This window comes from Tenrec ecaudatus, chromosome 1, assembly GCF_050624435.1.
Source record: "Tenrec ecaudatus isolate mTenEca1 chromosome 1, mTenEca1.hap1, whole genome shotgun sequence".
In the NCBI taxonomy this organism is placed as follows: Eukaryota; Metazoa; Chordata; class Mammalia; order Afrosoricida; family Tenrecidae; genus Tenrec; species Tenrec ecaudatus.
Genome location: NC_134530.1, coordinates 166,203,666 through 166,217,536, shown reverse-complemented (window position 1 = coordinate 166,217,536; position 13,871 = coordinate 166,203,666).

Sequence of the window (13,871 nt, the reverse complement as noted above, 5' to 3'; positions counted from 1 at the left end):
CTGGGATGGAGCCTGTCGGGTGGAGACACAGAGATGGCGAATTCTGACTGCCTTTAAGGTGCCATGCCATGTGAGGAAAAAAGGAAAAAGGTGTGTGTGTGTGTCTACTCAGAGATGGATTGAATGTAAAATAATAGTTAATATAAAATATTAGTTATTGAATTTTTCTAAAGACCCAGGGAAGATTAGTATTGAATCCCAAAGGCCATGGCCAGAACCCCTGAGACTCCTCAAGTGTGAGGAAATGGTGGGATTCTAGGACCTCCTCTCCACCTGGCTTGTTCACCTTGCTCCTGGTTCCTTCCCCACCAGAGGGACCCAAGGCTTCCCAAGGGCAGTTCAGCTCCCCCCACATTCTCCCTGCCACCCATCACCCTCTCCACTTGTCGTGGCAGGTAGGACACCTGGAGGAACAGGCTCTGTCTTAGTCATCGACCCCCTGCCATCAAATCCATTCTGACTCATAAGGACCGCGGCAGGACAGTCCCGATTTTTAACATTTTTTCCCGTGTCCTGCGGCGTTTTTAAAAGTCCTGATTTTTGGAAAGAATGCACGACAAGCAAGGGTGTACGGTTTTCAGCTGCCATGTGGCTGTTTTGCCGGGATCTGAGTTTTATCAATGGTGTCCTGCTTTACCAATGTTAAAATCTGGTCACCTCAGGCCTTTCCAAGATGGCAGAGTCTTCCCGGAGCAGACAGCCTCATCTTTCTCCATCAGAGAAAGCCGCTGGGTCTGAACGACTGCCCTTGAGGCTAGCAGTCCACCCTGTAGGCCACAAAGCTGCCAGTCCTCTTTGTCCCGGTCACCTCAGGCTGCCATATCAAAAGTACCACCAATCGCCGGCTTGACCAGAAAGAGATTGTTTGCGCCCAGGTGAAGGGTCCAAATTCAGGGCACTGGCCCTCGGGGACGGGTCGCTGTAAAGTGCCCACTCTGGAGGAAGGGGCTTGTCTCCTTGAACTTCTGCCCCGGGGGCAGCTCAGGGTGGCTCGGTGTCTCTCTTCCCCTGCCTCTGCTCTGTTCTCTTGTTTAATCTATTTTATAACTCAGAAAGGTAGCATGTGCTCAAGGTCAAAGTTGAGAAAGCAGGAAGGGTTAGGAAAGAAAGAGGAGTGGGAAGCAGGGAAGCAGTGGGATCCGTGATGTCACATGGTGGGCACTGCAGCCAAACGACGTAAAGCACGATGCCTGGGACTTGTTGAGTGGACGTCTGGTTCGCTGGAGCAACCACCCGGTTGACAAACCCAAACCAAACTCTGCCCTCGAGTCAGTGCTGACTGTTAGCGATCCCCAGTGGGTTTCTGAGACTGTAAGTGTTTATGGGAGTCGAAAGGCCAGTCTTTCTCCTGAATAGCTGCTGGTGGTTTTGAACTGCCGCCCATGAGACTCGAAGTCCCATGAGTAGCCACTACACCGCCAGCGCTCCTCAGTTCACAGGAACAAGCTCAAGAAGAGCGAGAGGCTGGCTCAGGATACACCCTACATTAACCCTACCTCACCAACATAGCAAAGAGAACCCAATCCCAAATGGAATTATGACCATAAGCGTGGAGGTTAGGATTTGCCACATGTTATTTTTTGGGGGGAAATATAATTCAATCCATAGCATCTTACCTCTTGCCCACCCCCCATTGATGTCTTTACCACATTCAAAACAGGTTCACCCTCTCACATCATTGAAAAAGTCTTAAATTGACCGAGAGCCCAGCATCTCATCTTCTGAAGCAGCTAAATAAAATGTGAGTGAGATTTTAGGCATATTCCATCCTGGAGGGAAATCCCTCCTCACCAGTGAACCTGTGAAATCGGGAATACAAGTTATTTACCTCCTCAACATGGCGGTGGGGACAGACACAAAACAGACATTTCCTCTACAAATGGGAGAAATAAAGGCGGGGCAGGCACCAGGCAAGTCCCAAACCCAGCAGAGCGAAGGACATTTCGCTGTCGAGGCTTGGAACTAGTCCTCTACTCTCCGAGGCCGTCTGGGCAATGGCCCTGCAGCTCTGGCTCTGGGTGTTGGCCATGGTCTCTGGACTCTAGGGGGGAAGCCCTGTGTTCCTGGGCCTCGGCTCCACCTCCCAGGCCCTTGGGGACAGTCACCATGTTCCTGGGGTCCTTGGGTGGCCCCACTCTTCTAGCCCATCTGAGTAGTGACCCCATTCCACTCCACTGCAGGAGGCAGGCCCCATTCGTTCTTCTTCCCTTGGGCATGCTAGCCCTGCCCCCTCCACTCTGGGTGGGGGCCCCACCCTCCTGGCACCCTGCAATGGCAGCCCCGCACCTGGGGAGCCAGTTGGCAAAGATCTAGTTCTTGAAAATCTTTGAGAGCTAGGAGGCTGTGGCACCAACCTCGGAAGCCCCCAATGTCCTGCTTCCCGGGCTCCTTCCCACTGGTCTCCCAGCTGCTCGAGGGACGAGGACAACAGCTGGACCTCCGTCGGCCTGGACATGCAGGCAGGCCTCTGCCTTCATGCTTTCTCTGTCCCCGTCAGTCCTAACAGATGGGTTTTCAGCTGTGATGGCTGGTTAGATCCCTCCATCACAGGTTTAATCTCTGAAACCAAAGATCATGTAGCTGCGTCCTTGGTGGACGTTCTGAAACGTGTCCTCCACGTGCACAACAGAACTTTCCAAATCCTCAAATTTTGTTTTTTTCTTTCACTTTTCACAGTTCCCTTCTTAAGTTCATCTCTCTCGTCTTGTAGCAGCAAGGAGAAACTATGAGACCCTTTTAAGATCTTACGTAGAAAGCCCATCACCCAGGCACCTGAGTCCGTCACAAGTTTGCCTTCCATTGAGCATGTCAGCCTAAGCCAGGCACGTTCTTTGCCACTGCACCCAAAGCACCGCCTTCTTCCACCGTCAATCACAGGCTCACCATTTTCTTGTAAAGCCTCGCTGGAAGTACATCCAACATCCACACTGCCGGGAGCCTTCGCTAAGTGATCGATGGCTCTCTTCCCTTCCTTCTGAGCCCCCACCAGAATGGCTTTTGAGGTCCGTCAGTCTTCCCAAGGTCCGTCAGGCTTCCAGCAGTCTCCTCAAGGCAGTCGCGATGCTCAGTCTTAGATCACCTTGAAAGGCTCCCCTTCTCTGGCCATTACTCAACTCTAAAACCGCTTCCGAATGCCAGGCCTGTCCGAGCAGCCCTCCCACGGCTCAGCCCCCCACTCTGTCTCCGGTCCCCAGTGTTGCTCGAGCAGAAACACAGTCTCTGCGTCAGCTCTGGAGGGAGACACACCTCTGTCCCTTGCGCACTTCCGCTCTGGTCCCACCTCCCTGCGGGCTGACATCTTCCCCCCTAGCGTGCACACTCCAATTCAGACTTCTGATCTCCTGGGCTGTGAGAAGCTGAATGTCTGCATGTTGCGGACACTCGGGCTCGCTGTTTGTGTCATCGCAGATGTAGATCATAGTACCGCTAGGTTGTCACTCAGTGTCACCCACTGAGTCACTTTGGATTTAGCGACCCTCTGCACAGCAGGGAAGACTGCACTGGCCAAGCCGGCCACCCCGCCGTTCCTGTGTCCTGTGGCGGGCCCTCCTCTCTTCCGCTGCCCCTCTACATTATCAACCACGGTGGCCTTTGCCAGGAACCGGTCCCTCCTGGTAACGTGTCCAAAGTCCGTGAGACGAGTCTCACCAGCCTCGCTTCTAAGGAGCTTCTGGCTGCGCATCGAACGGGACAGGGCTGTCTGTCCTTTCGGCAGTCCGTGGTGTTTCTCCAGCACCGTGGTTCAAACTCGTGGATTCTTCTTCTGCCTTCCTTGTTCCCTGTCCAACTCACATGCACATGAGGTGGGTGGAAATAATCGTCGTGGACAGGCCCTAGCTTCTAGATGCGCCCCCATTTGGCTATGGAAGCTTCGGCAAGTTTCTTGATGCCCCCGAACCTCGTTTTTCTCATCCATGCAATGGGTTAATGTCCTTCGCCCATTAGGAGTCCGGGTGGGAGGAATGGTAATCCCCAGGGTGCTTCACGGAGGCGGGTAGCGGGGCAGTCCTGTGTCGTCGGGGACAGATTACCTAGTTGGCAGGTCTGGCTCCAGAGGAACGCAACATCTTGGGGGAGCTGAGACAAGGCCCAGGGCCTACAAGAATAGAGTCCCCGGCTAAGCCGCCAGCTGCAGCTCCCTGGGACAGTGGGGCTGCTCTCCTTCAGCTGGGGGAGCTCCGCCGCCACACCCCCACCCAGGGGATAGCGGGCTGCTGCTGCCTGTGCGGCTCCCCTGTGACAGGTGTGCTCATCCCCCAAGCCACACCCCCTCTGAACCCAGGCCTCTCACCTGGGACCAGGGTGCATCCCTCACCCCTCCCCCCCCCTCTGCTGTATAGCTTAAGGGCGCTCTGGTCACCCAGTCTTAACTTCCGCATCTGACAAATGGGAAGACCTAGGAGGGACCTCTCCCTCCCAGAGCTTTGGGGCGAATTAAATGAGATAATGTATGTAAAGTGCCTGTGGCAGCGCAGGGCTCCTAAATGGTGGCTGTTATTATCGTTATTAGATGGGAGGGACCCTGTAAAATGTGCCCATGGTGGGGGGGCTCCTCATTATTGCTCTGGAGGGGAATAATGAGGCCTTGTAATAGCTTCTCGCACTTCCAGGCCCCTTGACAAAAGGATGCAGGCGGCTGTGGCGAGCCCCACAAAGTGAGAAGTGAATGGTGCATAATGGGACACTTAGGGGCTTAGCCCAGACTGGGGGCGATGGGAAGGGCCCTCCGGCTGTGGTCCCAGGTGCTGGGGGATCTCACAGGCTGCCCTGCTCTGGGGGCTCAGCAAAGAGCCCAGGCTGCACCCACCTCATAGGTACGGCAGCACACAGAGTGTGGGTGCTTCTCTGCCTGGGGCTGGGGCTGGGGAGATCTCTGGCCTCAGGGGACCAGTTGGGGAGACTGACAGTAATCCAAGTACACAAGCAACACACAGATGGTGACAAGTAACACGGAGAAACAGAACAGAGAACAGGGACAGGCAGGGCCCAGCGGGCGGGGTGCATTGCAACAGAAAATCAGGTGGCTAGGGAAGGTATGATTGTGTCCAATGTGGAAAATTTTAAATCTCACTGCCAGCAAGTCAATTCTGACTCACAGGACCCTACAGGGAAGACTAGAATTGCCCCCTGTGGGTTTCTAGGCCTGCAGATCTTTACAGGAGTAGAAAGAAAGTATCCTCTTTCTCTCATGGAGGGAGTGGCTGGTGGTTCTGAACTGCTGACTTTGTGGTTTGTATATAAAACAGACAAACAAACCCCAGAACAGTGTCATGACTGCCTCCCTGCTCCCTCCTAAACACACACACACACACACACACACACACACACACACACCTTCATCCAGCTTCAACAGCTGCTAAACTTGTTTCATTCCTCACTCCCTCCCACCTGCCTCCTCCCACCTGCCTCCCTCCCACCTGCCTCCCTCCCACTTGCCTCCCTCCCACCTGCCTCCCTCCCACCTGCTTCCCTCCCACCTGCCTCCCTCCCACCTGCCTCCTCCCTAGGTTACTGGGTTCCTGTAATGCAAAGCATTGATGGAAGGTCCTGGGTGGGAGTGGGGGTGGGAGCGGAGGCACAGCAAGGGTCCAAGTGACAGACAGAAAGGTCAGGTGGGATTTGGAAAAGCAGGCCTGATCCTAGCCTTGACCCCACCTGGCTGGGAGATTCCTGGCAAGCCTCTCCATCTCTCTGGATCTCACTTCGCCATCTGTGGCAGGGGGCAGGTGGCATTGTCCCAGTCGGTAAGGGCTGAAGGGGAGAAACAATGGACAGAGGTGGAGCCCCAGCCACAGACCACCCAGTCTAGAGGAACCAGCATATGGGGGTGCAATATGGGGCCCCTACGTCTCCAAGAAAAAGTGGGAGGAAAAAAGTGGGAGATGGGAATAAAGTCTGAGAGAGTTCCCAGGAGAAAGCCACGCCTGGACCCATCCCTGCCCTGTGGGCCACTCTGATGGGGAGAGGACCTAAGCCCGGGGGGCTGGGGCTTGGCCATGTTGGCTGTCCCCACTCCCCACCCCTCTGTGACCCCCAACAACAGGACCACTGGACCCCAGGCTGCTGGAGACAAGAGAAGGACCAAGGCCTGAATGGCCGAGTGTTCTCTGAGGCGGCCAGGCCCCCTGGAAACACCCTCATCACCACTTCCACCTCCCTACCAGGGTGATTATCACCCCACTGGAGGGCCCTTTCCTGGGGGACACAAAAAAGACCCTCAACTCCCATCCTCAAGGCAGGATAATGGGCTATTCACAGTGAGGGGGACCCCAGCCCCACACCTGGCCCTCTCAGGCAGCCCCCTCACCCCTGCCGCTGGCCGCCCCTTTGTCCCAGGCCTGCCATACACAGGGGTGTTGGTGGAGCAGGGGAGCCCAAGCCCACAGCTGGGGCTCCCCTGCCCTCCCCCCAGCCTCTCCAAATGTCTTGACTGGGCCAGATTTGGGGGGAGGGGAGCCTGCCATTCATTCCACAGTCTCTCACTCGGAATTTCACTCCTCTCGAAAGTCCTTACAGAGCTATGGGAAAATGGGAGGGAATAATTAGGAAAATCATTAGCGTCTCAAGGCCCATCTGAGAGGGATTAAGGGATTAAAGGCCTTCCAGCCAATCTCTCAGGCTTTTGAGGTTGTTGGTCAGGGTTTTGTTTTGGGGACTCCCCCCACCTCTCTTCTTTTTCCCTGGGTTGGGAGAGAAGATCCTGCCTTCAAAAGTTGCAGGGAAAGTCAAGGCCCTGAAGTCGGGGTGGACAAGAACGGGGGCAGGCAGGTGTGGGGGGAAAAGTCTTTCCCAAGCCGTCCTGGGCCACCTCGGACTCCCCCTCCTCATTTTTATCAAAAAACCCTCTCTGGTGTGCAGTGAAAATGTGCACCAGACACTTCCTGCCCTCCGGGTCCGTGACATTGGCCGCACTTTCCACAGAGCATCAGATTCCTCCCATTCCCCTCCGGATGGATGGTCCCTACAGGACTCTAGTCTCTGCTCTCTGCATGGGAGCACTGGTTGGCCAGTAGGGCCTGTAGAGATGGGTGTTATTTTCTTTATTTTTATTTTTTAATTAATTAATTTTTTTGGCGGGGGTTCTCTTTATTTTAAGAACCAATCTGGTTTTTAGCCAAAATAGTTACCTCGGATAGTTTTGTTCCAGGACTAAAGAGCATTCCGTGGCCACAGTCTCGGGCACCCGCTAGTCTTCACCTGTCGAGTAAGTCCGGGCTGGTTAAGAGTTTGTGTTTTGGTCCACATTGTCCTCCTGTTAGATCAGAGTCCACCCACCGGGAGCCCAAGGAGAGCATTTGGAAGGAGTCGCTGGGCGCCAACTAATTCTCATTGCAACGACGGATGTGTCTGTGGGTACCAGTCCCAGAAGCTTACTTCTTCCCTGCGTCTTTGACTTTTTTCCCCTTGTGCTTTGCTCGGGGCCAGTAGAGACCAGTAGTTGCTATCCTCCCGAGCTTTTAAGACCCCAGAAACTGCTCACTAAATGAAGATGTGAAACATAAGAAACTTCACGTCAACGACATTGACCAAGGGTCCTGAACCTTCAGATCCAGAAACACGATCCCACAGTGTTTGACTTCTGTGTAAGGAACAGTCCCAGCCGTGGTCCCCATGTGCTTTATTAAACATGGGAGTACGTGTGTATTACTCATCTACATGTGCACACATATGCACACATCTATATAGGCACACACACCTGCGTGCATAAGTAACCCGCGTGCGTAAGTAACCTGCAATGCAATGTCAAAGCATTTGCCTTGGTCAAACTTCGGGCTCTTTGCCCCTATTAAGTGTTTCCTTTCCCATCACCCAAAATAACAAGTGTCAGACCATTTCTTTAGGCATGTGGAGGTGGGAGGTAAGGTGCAGAGGGCAGGTGGGACCAGAGGGGCACCCCAGAAGAGCCGGCTAAGAGCACATGGGCTTCTTTGAAAAGCATCCCAAAGCCTCACCCCTACCTTGCGTGGCCACCTCCCACCACCTCCAAGTCTCCACGGAGGCAGCCTGGGCCAGAGGGCTCCTTGCTTTGGTAGCCCCAGACCCAAGACTGGGAGACAAGGAGTAAGCTAAGCAGGGAGACTGAAGCAGGAAGGCTGTGTGAACAAGCTGATCGGTGCTTCTCCACCTTGCTGTTGGCAAGCGCATGGCCGCTGTCCTCCTCGGGCAGTCCATCCATCGAGGAGAGCAGAGGAGGGGACAGCATGTTACCACCCGCTGAGGTGGGCAGGAGAAGGGTCAAAGGCGGGAGGGAGGGAGACACGCAGGAACAGACCTCCTCCGGGATCCATGGAAGAGAAGACAGAGTGTCCCTGGTGCCTGCCACTCAGAAGGTTTTCCGAGACTGTGATGTCCCTGTTCCACTCAAGACGGTGGCCTCCTGGACGTGGTTCCCCTGACACCACAGGAGGACACGTTTAAACACTCGGTTCTGGTTGAAGACAGCAGGCAAGTGGGCTCAGGAGGGCTGTGAGTGGCTGGAGTACAGACACCCACCTCAGGTGCGCACCCAAGCCCTCCCTAGAGTTGCGGTTCTCAACCTGTGGGTCGAGACCACTTCAGGGGTTGAACAACCCTTTCACAGGGGTCGCCTGATCCATAACAGTAGCAAAATGACAGTGACGAAGTAGCAACGAAAATCATTCGATGGTTGTGTGTCCCCACCACATGAGGCACTGTATGAAAGGGTCGTGGCATGAGGAAGGTTGAGAACCACTGCTCTAGAGCCTCCCTGAGCTCCAGCCCCACCCATGCCCAAGCATTCGGGGCAGAGGGAAGCCTGGACACCTGTGGGCTCCTGCAGTTTTTCTTGCACACACACACACACACACACACACACACACCACCCCCACCATCACCCCCTGGCTCCCTGGAGTGAGGGTTGCCCTTCCACTTCCCTGGATAACTCAGCTAAGCCTGCTCAGAGCCCCTACCCCCACCCCCCGAACCCCATCCTCACAGGGTCTGTGGCCGGTCAGAGTGGGCAGGGAAACAGAGCAGCCCTTCCAAGATGGAGGCAGACAGGCACCACTGTGGACCCAGCACCTTGCCCAGGGTGTGGGTGATAGATGCCGGAGGCTGCTGCCGCAGCAGCATTAATAATCCCCTTTATTAATGGTCTTCATTAGCAACTGCCAACAAGAAGCCTGGTGCTAATGCCACCAATAATCGAGGCTTGTGGGGCGTGTAGGGGAAAGGCGGGGGAGGGGACAGACTGCACGCAGCCACGGCGGGTGGACCGTGCTGGATCCCTCCAAGCACAGAGGCCAGCCTGGGCACCGGAGAGTGGGAAGATGGGGACCCTGCCCCCCACTGGCTCTCACACCAGGGCTCCGTGACCCCCCACTGCGCAGCCTCTAAAGAATAGTGTTGGGACAAAATGAAGCGTGAGGAATTGCAAGGGGGCCCAGGGTGGGCGGGGGGTGGGGTGGGGACTGTGTCTGTGTCTTCAGAGCCAGAGCCCAGACAGTGGCCCGTGGGACGGAGGCAAGTCTGTAAAGGCCCGGGTGAAATGGGCTAGAAGGGATTGGGAACAAGCCCCACAGTGTCCTGGAGCCGCATTCCTGCCTCTGTGGAGACGGAGATGGATGGGACTGAGCTGGGGCAAGAGGGGGGGCCGGGAAGGGGGGTGCAGCTTCTCCAGCTGAGGCCTCCCCTGCCAAGAAGAGCCGGGTGGGAAAGGCGAGTTTACGAATCAAGACCATGCCCAGTCACAACAAAGCTCACTCCCTCGGGCGGCCTCTGAGCCAAGGCTGGGTCTGCGAAGGTCTTCCATGGGACCCAAGAACAGCCCAGAGTGGGCCCCTGAGCCTTGGACATGCAGGCCAAGGGAGAGGTCACCTTAGGGAGAGAGGGAGTGTTGGCCAATCCTCTTGGGGGAGCATCCCAAGCCAGGTGCCCATCTGAGGGAGGGGGCTGCGGGGAGGGGTTTGGGGGGGGGCACGTGCTCAGCCCTCAGGTGGAGGAGAGGTGTGGTGCTCTGGCTTGCGTTCTCTCAAAGGTAGCTCTGGAGGAGTTTCCGGAAAGGCCAGGCAACCCCAGGTCAGGATGCTTTGGAGGGATTCTGGATGGGACCAGACCCTGTGTACTCAGCAGGCCAAGAGCTGAGATCAGAGCACTTCTGAGTGGGCAAGGGGCTGCTTCCTGAGCGAGCGAGCGGAGGAGCAGGGCCAGACCGCTGGCTGCTCACCAGCACCCAGGAATGCCTCCACTCCCCGGCCTGGGGCCTGCTCACAACTCACCTCTTCACTGAGAGTCTCCCAAACCCCACCTGTGGAGGCCAGGCCCCACTGCCCCTTCCCCAGTTCCCACCTGGATCCTCACTGAGGCCAGAACAGAGGCAGAGCTCCTTAGGGGAAGGCAGGGCCAGAGCAGAAAGGAAACCTCTATACGAGTGCTGGACAGGGCCATTTCTCCCAGCACGCTGCCTGTCCTGTAAGCAGCCCCGTGGTCCTCATAGCCCCCGCACCCTGGCTGTGGGGGAAAGATCTCATTTGGGGTACTTTCCCCCTTTGAACCCCAAACCATGAACATTACTGCATCCAGGACCTGAAGGGGCATCGGTCATGAGCCTTGGTGGGAGTTTAGAGAAGACCGGGCTAGGCCCTTTCAGGGGTCTCAGGGCCCTTGCCTTACCCAGGAAATGCCAGAGGGCAGGGCACTGAGATGCCAGTCAAGGGACTGGCTCTGCCCCTACCCCTTTGGTCTGCCCTCCCCTCTGCCCAGTTATTTAGCCACCAGTGGTTGAACCTGGTAGGTGGACACGGGCACCCATGTTGGGGTGGTGGTGGAATGCACCCCTTTCCCCGGTGGAAGAAGTGCTTTGTACTGCTGAACCCTCATCTCCGCCCCGTTGTTGGAGACCAGCGTTGACTTCACTCCTGCCGAGATGGGGCTACATCCCAGGAGACGGTGGTGGGAGGCAGAGAAAGGCCGGCAGTCCTGACCAAGCCAGCCATGTCCTGGTGCCCAGCAAGGGCAACTGTTGGGAAAGCCTTAAGTCTTTCCCTGGGGGCTCTGGAAGGGACTTGACCTCAGGCAGGCCTAGGTGCAGGGGTTATGCATTGGGCTGCTAACCCCAGGGTCCGCAGTTCAAGCCCACCAGCTGCTCCATGGGAGAGAGCACTTTCTACTTCCATACGGAGTTCCAATCTGGAAAACCAACAAGGGCCGTTCCACCCTGTCCTCTAGGGGCCCTGTGAGTCAGCACCGACTTGATGGCCAGGAGCTTGAGGGTTTTTTGACACCTGAGAGCCTGTCTATTGGTCAGTGTGAGGCATCACTAGTGGCACAGAGGTTGGGGAAAAGATGAGGCTCACATAATGACCTGGGTGAGGGTGAGGTGGGGGAGCGATGGAGGGGAGGGCCAAGACGTGGCCCCCACCGTGCATGACCCCCAAACCAGGGCTCTGTACAGGGCGTGAGGACAGGTCTGGTTCCGGTCACCCTCCGCCTTCCTCGCCGGGGCTGGCGGGCTCCGCTGGTGATCAGATGGCGGCGGCAGAGACAATGATGCTCTGTACCGGTGGCCCCCGGACGACAGCTCATCCCTATGCAGTGGCCGCCTCCCCCGCCCGCCGGCCGCCGGCCCCTTTCAGGCGGGGAAGCCCGGGCGGCGGCGGGGGGGATTCTCACAGGCCGTGGACATTTGCATAGCCGGCCCGCCCGCCCGCCCGCCGGAGACGAGACATTGGGCCGCATTGTTCCCGCGGCGGCCGGCGGGCGCACGGGCCGGGGCGCGCGGGGCGCGCGGGGACCTGGCTGGGAGCGGGCGGGCGGGCCAGACAAAGGCGAGGGGCGCGCCGCGCCGGGGCGGCGGTGGGCCATCGCGACGGTGGGAGAGGAATATTGGGGTGAGGCCCCAGGACGGCCACCGCCCCCCACTTTGGACACCCACGCCGTGTCTAATTCTTCCGGGAGCTGGAGCCACCGCGCGCCGTGATGTGAATCCCAATAGGCGGGGCGCGGAGGCCTTTCCCAGGCCGCGCGGTTCGCAGCGCCAGGGTCCTCCCGAGGTCAGGAGAACAGCTCCTAGCTGTGGCCTTAGGCCCCGCAAGCCCAGCCGCGACCCTGAGGTCTGTGGGAGGCGGGGGGTGTTCATTTGCCATACAGGTGCCCATGGACAGGAAGCTCCGTGCTGCCCACCCTCCCACGTGTGCCAAGCCAGTGGCAGCTTGGAAGGGGCGTGGGGCGGCTTCCTTCCAAGCTGCAGGCTCCGCTGGCCTCTGCCCTGACCCCAGCCGCGCCTGCAACTCCATCAGCAGGGTCCCCAGCGGTTCAGCCACTGGGGTTGGACAGACAGAGTTCATGAGCGGGCAAGTGTCCGATTGTCCTGCCCTGAGAGCAATAATGGCGGTGATCAGAGGGGCTGTCCCTGGGAGGCAGAGGCCACATTGTCCTGAAGGGCTGAGGCAGGAGCTGACCCTGGCCCCTGGCCCTGCCATCTTCTTGACCTGCTCATTGTCACCCTGTTGACCCAGCCTGAATGGACAGGCCACCGTGTGGGGAACCAGTGGTGCTGAGCCCAGGGATGCAGGGGAGGTGGGGGAAGGGCGCCAAGGCTACCTACTCCCCCCGCCCCCCAAGTCAGTTGTAATGGGCTCACTCTCACAGCCTGCCCAGACCACGAGTACAGGCCACCACCACCATGGGCCAAACACGAAAGAGGACAGGGAGAAAACAAGCAGAAGGCTCCAGGACAATCAGAGAGGACTTGGGAGTCGGGGGTTGGGAGAGGGGATCCACAGACACTTAACCTTAACTAAAAGCTTGGTGCTTCCAGGCCACTCAGAAGTGCCTCCAAAGGAAGGCTTGGCATTCTTCTGGAAACCCGGCTGAGAGCCTGTGGAGCACAGTGCTACCTGGCTGCCTTGGGCATCATCTCCTGTCAGGGCAAGCCGCTGCTGGTCAGAGAGGCCTCCATGATCCCTTCCCTAGCAGACTCCTAGAGAGGTTCCACACGGACAGGGAGGGCGGGGCCGGAGCTATCCAGGTTCTCAGGCCTGGAGAAGAAAAGTGCCCTGGTCTCCAAGTGGCTAAAGCACTCGGCTTCTAACGGCAAGGTCGGCGGTTCGAGCCCACCAGCCAGGCCACGGGAGGATGATGAGGCTGTCTGCTTCCTTAGAGATTGAGTCTCCAAAACCCTCCGGGGCAGTTTTATTCTGTTTCAGGGTCCCTGATTTGGGACAGGCCCACCACTGTGGCAGTGGGTTTCTTTGTTTGGTTTTGAGGCAGTACTACGGTCTCAGCCAGAGGGACCCAAGAAGAGGGAGTGGGTGAGCTCCCAAAATGTCATAAATGAATATTCATGGGTTCATAGTTTCCCTCACCCCAAATGGGCTAGGCTAGGGAATGTCTCACCCCATTCCTGAATGTTCCCATTCCCCAAGTCTTCTTCCGGATCTTTGTACAGGTTTCCTAGGGCCCTCTGGGTTGGAGGGAGGTCACCTGGCTGAACTTGTACATGGACTTGTGCCGGATTGGGAACTGAGGGTCTAGGGAGTAGAATGGGACTTTCTTTCCCCACAGAGGGCTGACAGGGACCAAGAACCTCTTTGCAGTGTCCGCTCAGGGCTCTCCCCACCACATACCCATCTCACAGGGCAATGGACAGTACAGGTTATGGAGGGAGGAAGAGAGTGGAGTCGTGGAGGGAGAATCAGGCCATGTAGACAGGGAGAGGGCCCAGGGAGAGCTGACTCTCAGCCACCTTGAAGATGGTGCTTCACAGGCAGCTTGCCCCTGTGCAAGGGCCAGCCTCCAGGAACTCCTCCATTTCCTCCTTGTGTTCCTAGTCTGCATGGATCCGGGGCTGGGGTGTGCACTATGCTCAACTCCAGCTAGAAATCCAGGGAAGGGCAAGGAAGGGCGGCTGG